General features: G+C 35.9%; 1 protein-coding gene across 5 annotated transcripts in view; it reads right to left on the bottom strand.

Annotated features, from left to right (window-relative positions):
* Window positions 1-21,140, bottom strand: part of AFG2A (AFG2 AAA ATPase homolog A) — a 326,176-nt gene that overhangs the window by 108,210 nt on the left and 196,826 nt on the right. The window lies entirely within an intron of this gene.

Raw genomic sequence — 21,140 nt, 5'->3', positions numbered from 1 at the left:
AGCAGGCCTATCTGCAGAGAGTCTCCATAGTTAACATTTTCCTGGTAGAATGCTTCTTAGTTTAACACCCATACCTCAGGGAATATATGTCTTTTAATTTAACATTTTCCAGCTGATGTTTATATAGGAAAAAATTTATACTTACATTCCTCAAACTTAATATAACATTTTAAATAAAAGGACATATGGGGGAAAAGTCTCAAGTTACATTCCAAATACAATTGGTGGAAAGGGCAGATCATGTATAGATATTCTGGAAAGCCCTCTGAGTGTCAACGAAGCAACTGTTCCTTAACAACTAGATTTGTTTGTTAGGTCAGCAGGAAGCATGGTTTAAGCATTTTACAACCTAAGATTATAATTTGTTACTTTAAAGACATTTCACTATATTTACTTAGGTTTTAGGACATTGGTTGGGGATTTTGGAAAATGGGCTCTTGGTTAGCATTTTCAAGTAGGACATATGATTTTTTAGGATGTTAAGTGTTAGGTAGAAGATGCTTGAATACTAAAAAATTATTCTCATATCAATAAGTCATTTTTAGTTTAACTGTGTACAATAGTTCATTTCGTGTAATTTAAAAATCATCTTATGTCTTTAATTTATATTTTCTGAGGAAAGGATTTGTCTTATTTATACCTCCCAGGGCTTTTTCCCTCAAGAGAACAGACTATATGTATGTATTCAACAGCATATAGTAGATATTTACTAAATAGGGAATGAATGAATTATATTTATTCTATTCTATTACATATATTTGTATTGGTATATATTTTTATGTTCAGTGCCACACCTATAAGAAGAATTTTTCCCACAAGTATTCTATTGGTTCGAAATTCATCTTTTCAATTGTACTAACACATGGAGGTAGCTATGTTCTTAGTAAGCTTATGTACATAATTTATTGAATGTAATATGGTAAAAAATTTGTTGTGACTATGAAAGGTGTTCAGCTATGTACAGATTATAGAAGTGATGACTATAATGATATAACAGTGAAAAATTTACTGAGTCATTATGTGTTAAATGCTTTATAAACATCATCTTATACAAGCTTCAAAATCTATGAAGTATGTACTATTACTATCACAATTTTACATATGAGGTGGTATTGCCCAGGGTCAAACAGCTGCTAAGTTGTCTTGTTTCTTTCTGGGGAAAGGGTTGTTAAATACTTATCAGCACAACACTGGTGGAAGTAGGCAAAGAATTATCAAGAAATTGAGCTCTTTTTCTTTTCTTAAAAAGTAAATCAATAACCGTTGAGATATATATCATAAATAAATATGTCAGGGCATTCTCTTTACCAGACTATAATATTTGCTTTGTATTTTTTTGCTATTTTATTTTTGTTTCATCAATTTTGTCTTATTCAAGATTATAACTTTCCATAATATCAGGCAGTAATAAGTAGTATAGTTTAGTGATGTGGATTAGATTATGAACTTCAAAATCGGATAGTCTTGGTTCAAATCCCACCTCTAAACACTGATTTGCAGTAATTGACAACTTCCATGGTAAAGATACTCCCACCATGGTTACTGAGCATTTACAAACTAATCTGTAACATTCCTGAAAATTTTAAAAGCAGCTCTTGCAAACTGGTAAGAGCCAATTCTAGCCCATCACTGGGTCCAACTTTAAATGCATTCAAATCAATACAAAGTGCTACCTGAAACACAATTTTAAGTAATGATTACTGTCTCATGTAAATATTTTCTTTAAAACCCCATGAGATATTCATGATTGTAGCATGTGGCATCACTCACATAAGGTGAGAAATGAGATTTTATAAAGTTTCTCATAAGCAAAAGAACCCGTTAAAGATGATAAAAAACAAGCTGCAGACTGAGAGAAAATATTTGGTAACCACATGTCCAACAAAGAACTTGTATTTAGAAGACATAAAGAACTCTCAAAACACAACAGTAAAATAACAAAGAATCCAATTAGAAAATGGGCAAAAGGCATGAACAGACATTTCATCAAAAACATACTGATGGCAAATAAGCACATGAAAAAAAGTTCAACATCATTACCCATCAGAGAAATGCAAATTAAAACTACAATGAGGTATCGCTACACACTTATCAGGACACCAAATGCTGGCAAGGATATAGAGAACTTGGATTTCTCACACATTACTAGTGGGAACATAAAATGGTACAGCCACCCTGGAAGACAGCTTAGCAGTTTTTTTAATAGATCATGGGCAGTAGGCAGAATACTGCACACCCTGCTCCATCACCCTAAAGATGTCCATAACCTAATCCCTGGAACCCAGGAATACGTTACCCTACTTGGCAAAGGGGAATTAAGGTTATTGATCAGCTGACCTTAAAATAAGGAGATTATCCTGGATTATCCCAATAGGACAGTGAATTATGAGAATTACATTATATAACACCATATAAGGATTAAAAGTGGAAGAGAGAGGTAAAAAAGAGTCAGTCAGAGGAAGATGTGACTATGGAAGAAAAGTACAGAGAGATGCAACTTTGCTGGCTTCAAAGGCGGAGGCAGGTGCCACCAGCCAAGGAATATCAGGAGGAACTAGAAAAAGCAAGAAGATAGTCTCCCCTAGATCCTCCAGACAGGAACGCAGTCCTGCTATCACCTTGATTTTAGCCCTGTGAGACCCATGTTGGACTTCTAACCTATAGAACTGTAAGATAATAAATTTGTGTTGTTTAAGCTACTAGTCTTGTAGTAATTTGTTACAGTAGCAAGAGGAAACTAATATACCATGTGACCCAGCAACTGCAATCTTGGGCATTTATCCCAAGGAAATAAAAACCTCCCCTCATACAAACATCTGTACGTGGGGGCCGGCCCCATGGCTCAGCAGCTAAGCGCACACAGTCCGCTACTGGAGGCCCGGGTTCAGATCCCGGGGCCACACTGACGCACCACTTGTCAGGCCATGCTGAGGCGGTGTCCCACATACAGCAACTAGAAGGATGTGCAACTATGACATACAACTATCTACTGGGGCCTTGGAGAGAAAAAAGGGAAAAAAAGGAGGAGGACTGGCAATAGATGTTAGCTCAGGACTGGTCTTCCTCAGCAAAAAGAGGAGGATTGGCATGGATGTTAACTCAGGGCTGATCTTCCCCACACACACACACACACAAAATCTGCACGTGGATGTTCATAGCAGCTTTATTCACAATAGCCAAAACCTGGAAACAACCTAAATGTCCTTGGACAGATGAATGGTTAAACAAATCTGGCATATCCACAGAGTGGAATACTACTCAGCAATAAAAAAGGTACCACCATTGATACATACAACTTGGACGGATCTCAAGGACACAACACTTACTGATAAAAGCCAATCTCAAAAGGTTACAGACTTACTGTATGATCGCAGTTATATGACATTTTTGAAATACGAAACTGTGGAGATAAACAGAGACTTGTAGTTGTCAGAGGACAGAGATGAGGGGAGGAGAGGAGTTTATATTAAACTATAAAGGAATATACAAGAGAATTTCTTTGTAGCGATCCAAGATACAATGCCATAGCTTCATTGTAGTAGTGATTACATGAATCTATGAATGGGATCAAACAGCAATGAACTACATCCGCCAAACACACATGCAAGTGCACACAGGTACACACAAGCACAAATGAGTGAATGTAAAAACTGGTGAAAACTGAATAAGGTCTGTAGTCTAATTAACAGGATTATACCAATGGCAATTTCCTGGTTTTAATATTGTTCTACAGTCACATGAAGATGTCACCACTGGGGGGAGGTGGGTGAAAGGTTCATGGGATTCTATATACTATTTTTTTGCAACTTTCTGCCAGTCTATAATTATGTCAAAATAAAAAGTTTAAAAATAAGATGAGAGAAAAATGATCCACTGGGTATAAAATTAAGATATTAGAATATGTAAGACATAAAATCTCATCCTTATATGTTTATGTTTTTTAACAGGTTGTATAATGCACTTGTATATAATTTATAAATAAATGTGCATATATTGGTAGTTCATGCTAAAATGTACTCATAGGTATATGCAATAAAAAAGTTTAGAGATCAGTGCTCTGAAGTACTATTAGCATATCTTTTTTAAACAGTAAAAAACAAAATGTAATACAGTATTCTGACGTAATGTCATCTCCAGAGTATTAACCTAGCATTAAACAGTAAAAGCAAGATATAGTAAACATAAATTTGAAAAAATGCTAAGAAGGGCCGGCCCCGTGGCTTAGCAGTTAAGTGCGCACGCTCCGCTGCTGGCGGCCCGGGGTTCGGATCCCGGGCGCGCACCAACGCACCGCTTCTCTGGCCATGCTGAGGCTGCGTCCCACATACAGCAACTAGAAGGATGTGCAGCTATGACATACAACTATCTACTGGGGCTTTGGGGGGAAAAAAATAAATAAAAAAACAAAACAAAACAAAAAAAACACTTTCTTTAAAAAAAAAAAAAGAAAAAATGCTAAGAAGAAATGTAATAAAGCACCAGCAACTCTGGCAATTAGTAATTTATATCCCTTCTTTCTAGAAAAGGCTTTAGCAATCCTAATACACTTTTCAATCAGCTGTAAAAAGCCTTAGTACTGTCATCTAATTTATGCATGTTGTTATTATTATTATTTATATTTTGCATATTCTTATTCATTCTTTTTAGATAATTTGTGACTCAGGATTAACTCTACCAATAGTTTTGGAAGTTATAAGAACACATGAAACTAAAACTGAAACACCCAATTTTTGCTTAGCAAGGTACGTTTGCTCTACAGCACATACTTAAGGAGCACTGGAAATTACTTGACAAAGATTAGCAAATTCAAGCTTCAAATATTTGCAGACCATTTTATTCTCAAATAGTCTCTTTATTCAACTAACGATTAGTGTTTTTATTGCCTTTCTGAAAAAGTACGATTTATGGTTTTAGAGTGGAACCTGGCAAACATAGATTGTTGTTAGATATTAGCCAATGAACAGAGTTAAGCCAGAAAGACTTTTATCTCTGTATTTGTCAATTTTTGTATTGTTCTATAGAGTAAGTTTAGAATTATTCATGGAAATTTGTAAGAATTAGGTGAACTTACAGAAAGTGATTAACTGGCTTACAAAATATTTAAAACATTTAAAGTCACTCCCTCAAATACAAGGATGTTCACACTACAGCTATACCGGTATTTCCTGATTTGGTAAAGAAAACAGTCAAGGAAAGATTAAATTTCAAGTATATCTTTAATTTTTTTTGTTCTTTATTAAAGTTAACTTTTACTAACGTTAACTCATTGTTATTTCATTGTGAATTCTTAAAAATCTTCCTCTCAGGGTACTTGGCTTTCTAAACTGTGCTTTTTTAAAGTTTTACTTTGAAGGTAGAGCATTCACTACAAAAAAACATGATTCAAAATCATGGAATGACAAACTCATGTGAGGACATTGGATCTTTATTATACTGAAACTCAAAGCCTGTGATTTATTTACTTTTTGAAAGTAACTGACACCTTGTCATAGCTATCTTGCCTTAGAGAGGTTAAAAAGTTGTCCAAGTTCCAGACAGCAAAAGAGCAGCCTCTAAACTGCCAACATGCAACATGTTTGGACAAGCACTTTCTTTTTACAATGAAGTAACAGGCTTGCTTTTTCAGTGCAACCAAACTCAAATAATGAAAGGAACCACTCAAAACCACGAGCAACAACAAATGGAGGGCCAAGCTTACGTACGCACAGGAGCATTCCCAACTGGGTAACCATGGGTAAAAAGAAGTCTTCTCTTTAAACAAATGTTTTAACATTACATATGCATCAGCCCCTCAGGTACCTTCAGCTTTGTTAACAGTATGTTATCAGTATGCACTGATAAGTAGCACAAATTGCTGTTCTGAACACAACATTCTCTTGGGCTTTCAAGATGATACACAGGAAGAGTGGAGAAAATAAATGTAACTCCTCTCATAATTCTGAGTACCACTTGGAATGGTTACGGTAGAAAACAAATTAACACCCAGAATGTGGACTTCTCTTTTGGAACAGACTAATTGGTGCTAGCGTTTTATTTCTTCATTTTATTCAGGGTTTTTGTGTACTAAAACCCTGTGAATTTAAGTTCATCTCTGAAATAATCATAACATGTGAACTGCTATATATCTCTTACTTCAAACTTTGGAAAAGATAAAAATTAAGGTCTTGCTCCACATATCAATAAAAAAGAAAGAGACAGATTTAAGGACATAGAATTAACAAAAGTAGTTCTATGGTCTGCAAAGGAATCTAAAGATATTTTTCATTCCCTTAGAACACGGTAAACGAATATATGGTAAAATATCTTTGAAAAATTTAGCACAGAAGAAAACCAAAGCCTGGTTTAGGCAAATATCCCACACGAAATAAAGACAATATAAATGTGAGCATTTTTTTTTTTTTTTTTTTGTGAGGAGATCAGCCCTGAGCTAACATCCGCCAATCTTCCTCCCCCCCCCCCCCCCCCCCCCCCCCCCCCCCCCCGCTGAGGAAGACGGCCCTGGGCTAACATCGGTGCCCATCTTCCTCCACTTTATATGGGACGCCGCCACAGCATGGCTTACCAAGCAGTGCGTCGGTGCGCGCCCGGGATCCGAACCAGCGAACCCCGGGCCGCCGCAGCGCAGCGCGCGCACTTAACCGCTTGCGCCACCGGGCCGGCCCCTGTGAGCATTTTTATACACTCTGCCATAAAGATTAGTGGATCTTATGTTGCTTTGGATTTACAGGAAAGACAACAGATCTAAGTAAATCATTGCCGAGGTTCTATAATTTACTATATTTAGTGCTTATAATATGACAGCATTTATCTCAAATTTAAAATTTAATGTGGAAAAATTAATGTGGCATTATCTATTTAGAGCTACATATTAATTTCTTAATTACCACTGTAATTCCTTTCCTAAATTCAAAACAATGACGGTATCAATGATTCTGAAAGTCACTCAGTCTCTGTGGGTCATCTAAATTCTCCAAGTTCAGTTTGTATTAAAGTCCTTTTGTATACTGTAAATATTAACATTATTTTATATTTAAAGTCTGGAGAGATCAGGATTTGTATCTGTTTCATACTCCTAACCAGGGTCTATATCTATACCTATACTTGTCATCTATTTACTGACCCAGAATGTCTACAACCTACAGGGGTCAAGGAATAGCCCTGACCTGTAAGAGGAGGAGTAGCCCTGACATGGAGGAGTCTGTCCTACTACAGAGGGATTAAGCGTAAACCCTGTACCTGGGGCTTAGATCCACTTCCCTAGACTATTAAACCTTCATACATTGGTTCAAGAGGGAGCCCCAACATCTGACCTTCCCTTCTCCACAACTTACAGTGTCACCACTACCATCTATGCCTTGATTCTACCACTACTAATTTCATACTGCCCTTCATCTACGTTATGTCAGACTACCACAAGAAGCCTCAGAATTCCAGTTCACCCCTCACTTGATAGATCTAATCCCACAAATGTCAACACATTCCCTAATCTGTCTCCTTCTCCTGTTCCTGTCTTATTCTATTTTATAACAAGTAACAGAAAATATATTTAAAAGTGCAAGTCAATTTTAGCACATACCAATCTCAGGTGGGGGAAAGGACAGGAAGATGTTTTGGCTTTTAATGATCCTCTTTAGTGGTGATTTTTAGTGTTGTGTAAAGTCCTAGCTTTAATTAATGATGTCTATCTGAGAATAAACAAACTCAGAAGCAGAGATATAATTCTAGGAAGAGGCTGGCAGGATCCCTTCAAACAGGGCAGTGGTCTCAGCAGGGTTCAACCAGGAAGCCCGAGACCCAAGGGAGACAGAACATTCTAGTCAGACAGATGTATGCACACGTGCACACACACACACACACACACACACAATACCAAGCAGACTGGGCACATGCTGAAGAGAGGAGGCTCTGGGCAGTTGTACACTAGATGCCTTCAATTTGGTTTCTATTATCCTCTTAATGTACCGTTATGTTGGAGGCTTCAAATCCCAGCGTTTCTATTGTTAATGTTATTTAAATAGAATTTGTAATTCAGCATTCAAAAACTCTTAATTTACAATTAACACTTTGAATTTTATGTAAGTTAACACCTGCCTCCCTCTTAGCACATCCATGAAAGCAAAGTAAATATGCTCGTAAAAAAGAAACTAGAATGAAACTAGCAAGCATGGTCAGTGAGCCTAACAGGGAATTTAATATGTTTTTCCTTTATTTGTCTTTACAGTACCTGCTACATGCAAATGTCTATGTTCTCTTAACCAAGGGACGGATTTAAGAAGTAACAGAAATGAATATTACAGATGAGTAGGGAAAAATATACAATTATAATGAATACTAATGGTTATTCATATTATTTAAGCTCACATTGTCTACAATAAGAGAATCAATGCACCCTTAAATTGTTGTATTGATTGGATTGGTGGGTTGTAACATTTACTTTTAATGTATTTGACTACTTATAATAAACTTAGGAATGGCCAATATAAAGTGTGTAAATCTAATGGTTTTAGACACCTCTTTCAAATGATTGATTATTGCAATAAAGACTTTGTTAGCATTCTTGCTTATAGTTCTAATGAAAAACAGGAGTAGGATACTTATTCTTTTAAAGTAAGTGCCACTGTTAATATTGATATCATCTTCTTTGAAAGGAAAGGACAGTATTCTTGCCTAATATCATTAATAATCTTTCAACTCATTTTATTCAATGTTTTATATTTAAGAATGAGTTTTAGACTGCAGAAAAATGGCTCCTACAAATCTATAAATAGTAAAGACACCCATGGCAAGAATCTTGCTAACACTACCCATAGGACTGGGAATGGAAATTACAGTGACATTGCTTCTAATACTATCAAGTATTAACGAACTTGGTAAGTTTCAGAAGTATGCTTCCGGAATTTCATTTTACTCTCCCTCATCCAGTCTCTGAATCTGGTTAGACCTGATCAACAAACAGCAAATAAACCAAGATCCTATTACAGGATGCACCATATGAAATTCTTTAAAGTTTAGAAGTAATGGTCTAATGTTGAAAAAAATTATATGCTTTTTTGTGTGTGTGTGGAATGCTCAGGAAAACTATGTTAAGTTACTTAGTTTTGAAAGAATCCAATCGGCTTACATGTGAAAGAGGTATTCTGCATTTTAAATAAACAAAGCCTGCTGGTGGTGTTGGTAGGGAGTTAGTTACAAAGAATTGGGGGTGGTGAAATAAATTACCAGCATTTCCAGGTTGGGAAGGAGTGTTGGTTTCTTTCCAGGTCAGACTGGCTGTCGCCACCAATCCTGACAGGAAGAGTTATTGGTATGATGCTCTACCTACGATGACTGAGGGACAAGGAGACAGCAGAACAAGGGGGAAATCATAGCCCTAATACCTTGTAGATCACCACCAAAAGAAACCTGTTATCTGGTCTTTGTTTTGTTTTGTTTTTCTTATCACAGAAGATTAAAATTCTTATCTTAATAAGATATGTTGTTAAACTTGAATTTTATATCAGTTTTGTAATCTAGATTTTAAAAACATAACTGTATATCTGCACATTCGTAAACTCATAATCCCTCTCTCTACATGCACTGTATTTTGAAACATCTACTACTAAGATTCTTCCATCCAAAAGCATTAACTGTTAATCAAATCTGACATTTGTTAAGTTGAAGTTCTAAACAATTTATTTTAGTATTAGAAAACACAAAATTTGAAATTCATAACACTGACCTCATGGAGCTTTATATTTGTGATAAACTTTGGTTAGAAATTAGCTTTAACATGATTCAGATTCGATTCTCAGGATAGCAAATAACTGCAAGAGAAGGGAATGTTTTGGATCAACTCTTCTCTACATAAAACAAATTGGTTTGACATATTTATTTGTTTATTTTTTATTTGACTAACTAGTATGATGCCTTAGTGATTAGAGAAGTGTGTAAAGTAGCCATGCTTTTGTTTTACTTTGTCAACTTGTTTAACTGCTTGAGTCACCATATGATATCTATCATTAAGTTATTATTAGCTTAATATTCTTTCAGAAGCTAGAAGGGGAATGAATAAATTAATTAATGAGTGAGTGAACGGAAGAATGATGAAGATGTAAAGTTACTTGACTTGTCTTTGCCTTACTTTCCCTATTTGCTATTTAGAAATAATAATATTATGTGGGGGGTATCCTAAAGGAAAATTGATGAATAGATGGTAATTAAGTAAGCAATATTACTCTAATTTTAGGAGACCATTATTTTTATTACTACTTCTACTACTGCTTATAATAAGTACCTGTCTTGCCTAAGAGACTAAGAACTGTTTGGTTTTGTCATCACCATAAAACTAGGAAATATCCTGCTTAAGGTCATGCACTGATCATCAATTTTGAATTAACTATTCAAAAATTTAAACATTATTAAAAATCCAGGGGCCGGCCCTGTGGTGTAGTAGTTAAGTGTGTGCGCTCCGCTGCTGGCGGCCCGGGTTCGGATCCCGGGCGCGCACCGATGCGCTGCTTGTCAAGCCATGCTGTGGCGGTGTCCCATATAAAGTGGAGGAAGATGGGCACAGATGCTAGCCCAGGGCCAATCTTCCTCAGCAAAAAGAGGAGGACTGGCGTGGATGTTAGCTCAGGGCTGATCTTCCTCATCAAAAAAAAAAAAAAAAAAAGTCCAAACAAATTAACTTGTTAATCGAAATGCAACCATAATACTGATGTATTTCCTTTATGTCTTCATTTTTTAAATCTCTCAGATTTTATATAACTCATTAAGATAGACTTGCTTTTCCTTACAGAGAAAATATATTTTTTAAATGGCTCAGTCTTAACGTAATACTAAGTATCCCTAAGGAAAGCTACTGTGAAAAGTACCATTGAGGTTTCAATGAGTTTTTCTCTAGCCCTTATATAGAATGTGCTTTCTCCCTGCAAATACTACTGTTTCTTATAGCAGGAAAGCAGATGATTGCCTTTGGCAGTCTCCTGCCCTCAAATCCCCAAAGCCACCCCAAAACAAATGTTAACTTGCGTAAATTCTTTAAAATTTCCAAGAACCACTTATAAAACGTGGTAAAACATAAAATAAAGCAGCCTATGAGTGGCATATCAACATGGAAACTGTTTAACTCTGCAAGTTACCTTATAAAAAGAAATCTGATGATTAGTTTGTCCCTCTAAGACTAAAGACCACATAACAAGACATTTTATATAAGTTATTACACGTTGTTGCTTAATAAAGCCTTATGATTCAATAAAGTACAATTAATTACTTTCTCACCCTAGGAAGCAGTGGAAAGTAAACTGAGAGGCTGATGGAGGAATATTTGCCCTATTACACTATACCTTTCCTTTCAACACACAGGGGACATTAGTTTTGATGCTATTAAGTCTCTTTTTTCCCCTTGTACATTTTAAAGCACTCTCGGCTTAAAAATGTATGTTTGTGTGTGGTCTGTTTTCAGGAATGATTGAGATGGACTATACATGTGTTATTTTTTTCTTATTTGTGTAAGTAATGACATTTCTATCCTAATTTTTGAGGCATACTTTAAAGATGTCAAGTCTGGTTTAAATTTTGATGAAAATATAATGTCCCTTTTCACATTTTGATTAAGCAACAAAGGTACACTGCATATTAGATGTTAAGATCAATCTTCTTTGTTTCTACTATGACCTAGTGAACTTCTCTGGTAATCGTATACCAGAAAACAGCTTTGCTGCAGGTTTCAGTCTTACTAAATACTTTAAAATGTTAAATCATTTATTCATTGGTTGCTAAGTGAATATTATGCTTTTCTCTTGTCTGTGGTGCTTTAAAGTGAAGGTTGTTATTTATTATTACAACATTTAGCAACTAAAAGTTTATTAGGAATAATCAGTAATAATCAATCTTATATTCTCTGCATATTGCATTGTAGGTCAACATTGCATATGGTTAAATATATAAAAATCCTGTAACATTAGGGAATATTTAAAAAAAAGAGAGACTTTACAGTTTTCAATTTCCTAGATGCTTTCTGAGTGCACTGAAGTCTGGAGTATTTATTTTCAAGTTGCTGGCACTGTAGTAATATCACTAAGTATGTTAATGTGTACTTGCCTTACTGAAATCAGTATCAGGTAGTTTAGCTTTAATGCTTCAAGCTGGGTTGTTCTCACTGAGTTAATCTGCAAAGTTTGTAATTCTCCTCACAAAATCATGTTTCAGCAAAGTTTTACTAGTAGCTTCAAGTTTCTAACACCACTTGTATTCACAAGAAGTTTACTGGTATCCTCAGAAGAATTAAAGTCATGCAATGATTGAGCAAGCAAAACACATAAAAATAAATGAACGATGTACTTTTTCAGATAAAGCCTAGATTTATTTCTTATTTAGTCACATGAGTACCTTAGTAATACTAAGCAAATATTCTATTATAATTTACGTTTATGTTTAAAGTTAATGCTGAATATGGCATATTTTTAAATGGATTGGTTTATTTACTCAATAGACAGGCCTAATCAAAGATAGAATAAAAAACTAGATTTGGATTTAGGAAGAAAAAGTTATTGATTTAAAAATAAAATATATTTAATTCAAATAGACTGAGTTCAAAATTAAGGGTAAAGGAATCAAACTCATGTATAATGAACAACATTTTAGTTAAGGAATGCAAGCTTGAATGCTAGGTAGTTGCATTTTTGATAACGGGGGTCTGGTAATTTGAACAAACCCTCCTGTTCAGAATAACAAGAAAAACCGGAATAATCAGAGAATTAACAAGTAATAATGAGGCCAGGATCTGGGAGAAGGAGGACTATGGAGATGAGTCCTCTACTTAGGGAAGCTTTTCACTTGGGAGCAGCTCTAATTCCTGGAAGAAGCTATTGAGAGATAAGAAGCTAGCTGCTCTTTCAACACACTTATGGGTCCAGGAGGAGAGAAACTGGAATCAAAGCCCACTAAGAAGAGAGTCCCGGTAAAATCCTAGGGGACAGCAAAAGACTCCTTACTGCAGTGGTGGCGATGTTCTATACCTGCACTGTCCAATAGAGTGGTCATCAACCACAAGTGACTATTGAGCACTTGAAATGTGAGACTGAAGAACTGAATTTTAAATTTAACTTTAATCAATTTAAATAGTTATATGTAGCTAGTAGCGGCTGTATTAGTGCATTTCTGTAAGAGGAGATGCATGAGTATACTCGTTGTAGCACTAAATATTAGGTCAAAAACTCCAGATTGATTAAGTATCTAAATATACAAGGTAACACTTTAAAGCAGAAAATAAGATTTTGAGTGTACAGAAGGATTTCTTTAAGAAGACATAAAAAATCCAAAAAGGAAAAGACTGATAAATTTGATTACATTAAAGTGAAAAACTCCCCTACAAAAACAGACTACATAAAACGTAAACAAAGTGTAAAGGCAAGCAACAGATTGGGTGGGGACATCTGAGTTACACATAACTGACGAAGGATTAGTAATCAGAATATATGAAGACCTACAAAGTAATAGGAAAAAGACAATCACTCATGGAAAACCAAAAAAATGGCAAAAGATATTGTCAAAGTTTTTTTTGGGGGGGGAGAGAATAATCCTATCTTTCCTAGCTGAATCTAGCAGGGAACAAGAAGGAGGGAGAATAGAGAGAAAGCGAGAGCGAAAGAGAAAGAGTGAAAGCAAGAGTGAGATAGGTAGGTATGAGAGGACGAGAACACAGAGAAGTAAGAAATATGGAGATCAACATATCAAAATATGTATTTTCTTACTGGAGAACGTAGCTTATATATATAGTTACATGGGCTTCCTAACATTTCACCTCTGAACTAGATGTTAGTTACATGAGCTAACTGCAGGCTCCCCTTCAGGGACAAAGCCTTCCCTGTAAACTTACAGTATGGTAGAGCAGGCACCATGGAACCTCTCTGCTTCCAGGCATGCTCTTGACCCAAGAGCATGCCTGCTTGACCCAACTGCTTGACCCAAACTGCTTGACCCAAACCAATCAGTTAAGACATTCCTTCTCATAGATTGACGCTTACATTGTGGAGCTGATAATACTTGACAGAAATATCTAAAGAGAGGGTTTATATTTCCAGTGTGTGTGATATCATTTGTATGAATCAAATAGTAATTTCACTTTTCAAACGGCTAAATGAATAAAAACAATGCTCTCACTTCTTTACTTTTTTGAATTTTTCTGTCAAACTGCCTGTAATTGATACATATCTAACAGAAGTTAGCAGTCCATGAAAAGTGCTTCCTAGATAGCAAGATGACAGGCATTTACTAGAGTAATGGGTAGAAAGTGACATCTCTGGAAAGTTTTACAAAGAAGCAGTTTTTTAAATCTCTGCACTCTTTCAGACAATTTTCAGGTAACAAATAGATGGAGACCCTCTATAGCATCACAGTCAAAGGGTTGAATCCTAGCTTTCAGCACAGATCTTGAAATCAGAGGCAGTGTTCACCTATAAAATGGCTTTCTAACATTCTTCACAATACCCACAAAACCAAATAGTGTATTTTGTAAAAAAAAATAAACAACAAAATGTCCCCAATACTACTATATAGGATAGAAGTCATGATTCCATCTGATAAACCCGCCCATAGTAGCACCTGATTTCCTTCGGGTGTAGTCAATTCTTTTATTCCTGTAAATACCGGTATTATTAACCCCCGTCCACTAACCTATGAGAGGAAGTCCTTTTACTGAAGGAGGAGCAGAAGAAGATAGAAGTACCCTTCAGACCCTTTCTCATTCTGCTGGCTCTATTAAACAAACACAGGAAAGATGCAAATCTAACTAGAAAAGTGATACTTCAAAGTCCTCTATTCATCTCTGCGAAATCTGGCCACAACTATGAAATCAGATGAGGTTAGATACAGAAAGCACAACGCTTTATTTTTTACCTCGATCCTTAGTGCTGAGATGGAAAACTGATGAAACAAAATGTGACACATATTTTTCTGGAATTAATGTGGACGCTGGTATAATGCCAAAAGTGCTATTACTGAAGCAGAGATACATCCACCACTTCAACTGCTATGTTGGCACATACATCATCAGGAACTTCTCTTCCCCATCTCTTAAACATTGAAATCAATGTGCATTTTTGAAGAAAATAATCACAGTATTGTTACAATATCCTGGGACTATTACCCAGGAAGAGTGTATTTCCAATATTCAACTGACCTTAGCAAATGGATAAGATTAAAATTAACTTGGATCAAACTAGCAGAGGCAATCTAGGCAATAAGTCAGTGTAGGGAAGGGGAAAGCAAAGATCAGAAATGAAGGCTGAGGCAGTAGTCAAATGAGCAGCCAAGGTCAGGAAATTGGAAAGAAACAAACTGTGGCAGGAAGTTTGTTTAGGGTATGGCCACCTTGGATAGTCCATCTTGATATTCATGTGCACAGTGAGTGCCTCTACCTTGTGGTTAAGAACTTGATCTGAATATGACCAGTGAAAGTTAGGGGTTATAAGAGATTTCTGGGATTAGTGTAGGCTGGAAAAGCCAAATTAAAGAAAAGGCATCTGAAGGGTTCTAGCAGAAAGAAGAGGCTCCTCTAGGAAACAACTTAAGAACTGAGTCATGGTGTGGTCTGGTCCCTGGCTGTATGTTCCAGGTCTCACTAGTAGTTAAATTTACAACTCTGAGTAGATGAGAAAGAATGAACAAAACAAAAACAGAAAATCACAGGTGAATAAAATTTCCTATAAAAGGCAGGAGGTATACAGAAGAATAGTAATACCACAGAGCAGGGTTTCTCAATCCCAGCAATACTAACATCTTCGTCCAGATAATTCTTTGTTGTGGGGGCTGTCCTGTGCATTGGATGTTTAGCAGCATCCCTGGCCTCTACCCAGTAGATGCCAGTAATATCTCTCTCTAGTTGTCACAACCAAAAATGTCTCTAGATATTGTCAAATGTCCTCTGGGGGGCAAAATCATCACTGGTTGAGAACCACTGCTTTAGAGGAAAAAGTAGTCTTTTACATGCCATTTTGCTTCACAGGTGCTCCCCATACTACATTGTATTTACTTATGCAGTATAGTACTTCTGTTGTGTAAGATGGAGAATGGTGATTTGTTAGTAGTCACACCACTAGACCACCAGGAGTCAGAACAGTGGTCATGCTTTTATTTTTAAATCCATCTGTAAAATTGTTTGGCTTCTCTTATGACATCTCTTCTTGTATTTTGAACTAATGTTAAAAACTGCAGAGACATTTAACCATTTTTTACGTGCTTATGTCTTGGTACCTAAACTAGACTATAAGTTTCTTCAAAACAGAGAACCCACTACTACGTTTGCCACAATGTTTCGTTACAGTAAAAATAGTTGTATTTGTTGACATGACATAATATTCAATAAAAATATTGAACAATAAAAATAGTTTAAATTTGTTAATATGATTTAATACTGTAAAATCTAATCTCAGTCTAGCCTAGATCAGGGCCACCTTCTTGGTTTGTCTTAACTTTCTTCCCTGATTCTCCACAACTTTTTTCAGTAACTCTACTAGCCTGTGGGTGGATATGGTATACTCAATGATGCTTATTGACTGATAATCACCTAAAATATACATGTAAAGATGGAACATGTGTTTCTGAACCTGGAATATGATTGGATTCACTGACACACTGATTCTTAACATGGTCATTTATCTATGTATTCAGCAATCATATACTGAGCATATACTATGTACAAACCATTGTATACAGGTTAAATAGATACAAAGATAAATAGAGTTGGTTCTCGCCCTCAAGGAACCTTGATACAACCTCAGGGAGCTTATATTCTAGTGACTGAGACAGAGTGCTACAACAGAGATACACCAAGTGATATGGGAGTGCAAAGGAGGCAACCACAAACTCTATCCCTGAGGTGTGGAAAGGTCAGCAAGTTGCCTTAGGTGAAACAACACCTGTACTGTGTTTTATAGACTGAGCCAGAGCTTGTCAGGCTGAGGGGGCAGGGCGTTCCACGAAGGGGAAGTAACATGTACAAAGGGAAAGCCACAAAGATATATATGCAATTACTTTTCTGAACCAAAGGATCAGGAGAATAAGGTTTAACTCCTATTAAGTGGCTCCTGAAGCTCTTAAGACTCCTCCCTATATGGTGAATTAGTAAAATTGAGACAGAATGTTATATAAATACAACTCCATTTACAATGGCAACAAAAAGAATAAAATACCTAGGAATAAACTTAACTAAAGAGGTGAAAGACCTGTACACTGAAAACTATAAAGCACTGCTGAAAGAAATTAGAGAAGACACAAAGAAATGGAAAGATATTCCATGCTCTTGGATTGGAAGAATTAACATAATTAAAATGTCTATACTTCCTAAAGCAATCTACAGACTCAATGCAATCTCTATCAAAGCTCCAACAACATTTTTCACAGAAATAGAGCAAAGAATCCTAATATTTATATGGAACAACAAAAGACCCCAAATAGCCAAAGGAATCGGGAGAAAAAAGAACAAAGCTGGAGGTATCACACTCTCTGATATCAAAACATACTACAAAGTTATAGTAACCAAAACAGCATGGTACTGGCACAAAAACAGACACACAGATCAAAAGAATAGAATCAAGAGCCCAGAAATAAACCCACACATCTATGGACAGCTAATTTTCAACAAAGGAGACAAGAACATACAATGGAGACAGAAAAGTCTCTTCAATAAATGGTGCTGGGAAAACTGGACAGCCACATGGAAAAGAATGAAAGTAGACCATTATCTTACACCATACACAAAAATTAACTCAAAATGGATTACAGACTTGAATGTAGGACCTGAAACCATGAAACTTCTGGAAGAAAACATAGGCAGTATGCTCTTCAACATCGGTCTTAGCAGCATATTTTCAAGTATCATGTCTGACCGGGCAAGAGAAACAATAGAAAAAATAAACAAATGGGACTACATCAAACTAAAAAGCTTCTGCACAGCAAAGGAAACCATCAACAAAACGAAAAGACAACCTAACAATTGAGAGAAGATATTGGCAAACCATACATCTGATAAGGGGTTACTATCCAAAATATAAAGAACTCATACATCTCAACAGCAAAAAAACAAACAACCCAATTAAAAAATGGGCAAAAGATCTGAGCAGACATTTCTCCAAAGAAGATATACAGATAGCCAACAGGCACAGGAAAAGATGTTCAACATCACTAATTATCAGGGAAATGCAAATCAAAACTACAATGAGATATCACCTCACGCCGGTCAGAATGGCTATAATTAACAAGACAGGAAATAACAAGTGTTGGAGAGGATGTAGAGAAAAGGGAACTCTCATACACTGCTGGTAGGAGTGCAAACTGGTGCAACCACTATGGAAAACAGTATGGAGAGTCCTCAAAAAATTAAGAATAGAACTACCATACAATCCAGCTATTCCACTGCTGGGTATTTATCCAAAGAACATGAAAACATGAATGCGTAGAGATATATGCACCCCTATGCTCACTGCAGCATTATTCACAATAGCCAAGACTTGGAAGCAACCTAGGTGCCCATCAAGGGACAAATGGATAAAGAAGATGTGGCATATATACACAATGGAACACTACTCAGCCATAAAAAAAAGATGAAATCTGGCCAGTTGTGACAACATGAATGGTCCTTGAGGGTATTTTGCTAAGTGAAATAAGTCAGAGGGAGAAAGTCAAATGCTGTATGATCTCACTCATAAATAGAAGATAAAAACAATAACAAACACGCACATAGACACAGAGATTGGACTGGTGGTTACCAGAGGGGAAGGAGGGAGAGAGGAGGGCAAAAGGAGTGATTAGGCACATGCGTATGTTGATGGATTGTAATTAGTCTTTGGGTGGTGAACACGATGTAGTCTACACAGGATTCAAAATATAATGATGTACACCTGAAATTTACATAATGTTATAAACCAATGTTAAAAAAAAAAGAATGTTACATAAAGATGTATTTGGGAGCTTAGAATTTTAACATCCAGTAACCAAGTATTTAATACTATTCTCTGGATCTCAAATTTTTAAAAATATTCAACTACAGCACATGCTGACACCTGGATTCTGAAATTCAGGAATTACATCAAGAAGCCAATAAACAAGCCTCGCCAGGAAAATCAGGGTATATTCATATTTAATATTATTTTTCTGCTACTTTACATTAATATGGTTTTGTACAGGATGATGATCAAAGAAAAGCTGGGTAGTGATAAACAATTTCCACTATCTGCCTCTGCCTGTTTTATTTCTTCCATCTAAATGATCCTTCTTTTTCATATATTACTAAATGAGTCACAATGAGACTACTAGAAAGACAAATGCAAGAAATTTTTTTCATATAAGGAAGGGACTGGAGAAGTGTTTGTGCAATAGTCCCATTATTTCTTACCCCTTCTCCAACCATTCATCATCCACCTCTGCTCAGCTGCTGGGTTAACCCGAAGCAACATAAAATAATGTTTTTTGGAGCAGCAGGTAAAAAACCCAAAAAGTCCTCCAAGAAAAGAGAAAGTATGAACCACAGAAGAAGGCTAGCATGGAGTAGTGATAGCCCTTACCACCAAATATGTGTAGTTCTTGAGTGTTTCACAGATATTTTCTCATATACTTAAAACAAACCTGTAAGAGGGACGTGCATTTAGGAATAATGAAAAGAAATTCATTTGATAAACCTGCAAATTTAAGAAATTTGTTAATTACCTCAACATTACGCTGCAGAACAAGAACTAGCTGACTTAGAGAATTCTGGGGCCCAATACGACATCTAGTAGTCTATGACTCTTAGGACAACTACCTATAAACTAATGCTATTATGATTCAATATATAATAGGTAAATGGTCAAAACAGAGTTATTTTTTATGATCAGTATTTTAAAATAGAAATGATCCATATCAAAATTTTTGGAAAAGATAGTAAGTTTCAAGGAAGGAAAAAAGCTAAGGGGAAAAAACATTGTTAATTTGGAGATAACATTTGAAGTGACAGTGCAGTTCCACTCGAGCAGAAAAGGGCAGCCTAACCACTAAAGCTCACGTGCTTGTCTATAACTGAGGAACAGTTTGTGAAGAAAAATGGGAATGATAATCTTTCTGCCAAAGATTTTGGTTTTTATTTTGAGTACACTGTAGAAATGTTATTAATACTTCAAGATTGTTAAAATTTTATGGAAGAGTTACTGCTTTTAACGATACAGATGTTTAAAAACAAACATGATTTTATGATAGTTAGATGTCAGAACTAGAAAAATGGTTTACAGTTTTAATATTATAATAGAAATCATTGGGGAAAAAATCATTACAATAAACAGAAAGCTGTTATAGAGCAAACTTTGTAGGAATGTATCTATGCTATTAAGGAATAGATACTAGAATATATGAATCCTCAAAATATATATATTATTAAATTTACCACAGACTATATAATATTGTATTCTATATATTTAATAATAGAGAACAAAAATGAAAGATTAAGAATAAAAGAGTAATTTCATTTCCTTCCTTTTTTTCTTAAAATCCAGAAGCATAATACTTAAAAGCTAGAGTTCAGCTTTTTTTTCCCTAGGGCATAAAGAGTTATAGAGGATCGGGCCGGCCCCATGGCTTAGCAGTTAAGTGCGCGCACTCCGCTACTAGCAGCGCGGGTTCGGATCCCAGGCGCGCACCGATGCACCGCTTCTCCGGCTACGCTGAGGCTGTGTCCCACATACAGCAACTAGAAGGATGTGCAACTACGACATGCAGCTATCTACTGGGGCTTTGGGGGGGAAAAAAAAAAAGGAGGAGGATTGGCAATAGATGTTAGCTCAGAGCCGGTCTTCCTCAGCAAAAAGAGGAGGATTAGCATGGATGTTAGCTCAGGACTGATCTTCCTCACAAAAAAAAAAAAAAACAAAACTTATGGAGGATCACTTTAGCTTAGATACAATTGATACAAATGATACAATTACTACGTATAGTCGGTAATAAATATAATTTTGATGCCAGAATTTTCTAAGCTTCAAACAGAAATATCCAAAAGAATATCCATTAATACTCTTAGCAAATAAAAGACTGTACTGTCTCCATACATATTCTGATTACAAAAATAAAATCAAGTATTTTTTTTTTTTGGTGAAGAACATTATCTCTGAGCTAATATCTGTGCCAATCTTCCTCTA

Source organism: Diceros bicornis, chromosome 11, assembly GCF_020826845.1.
Source record: "Diceros bicornis minor isolate mBicDic1 chromosome 11, mDicBic1.mat.cur, whole genome shotgun sequence".
Taxonomy (NCBI): Eukaryota; Metazoa; Chordata; class Mammalia; order Perissodactyla; family Rhinocerotidae; genus Diceros; species Diceros bicornis.
The sequence above is the reverse complement of the archived record's forward strand: the minus strand, read 5'-3'. Positions and strand labels throughout refer to the sequence as shown.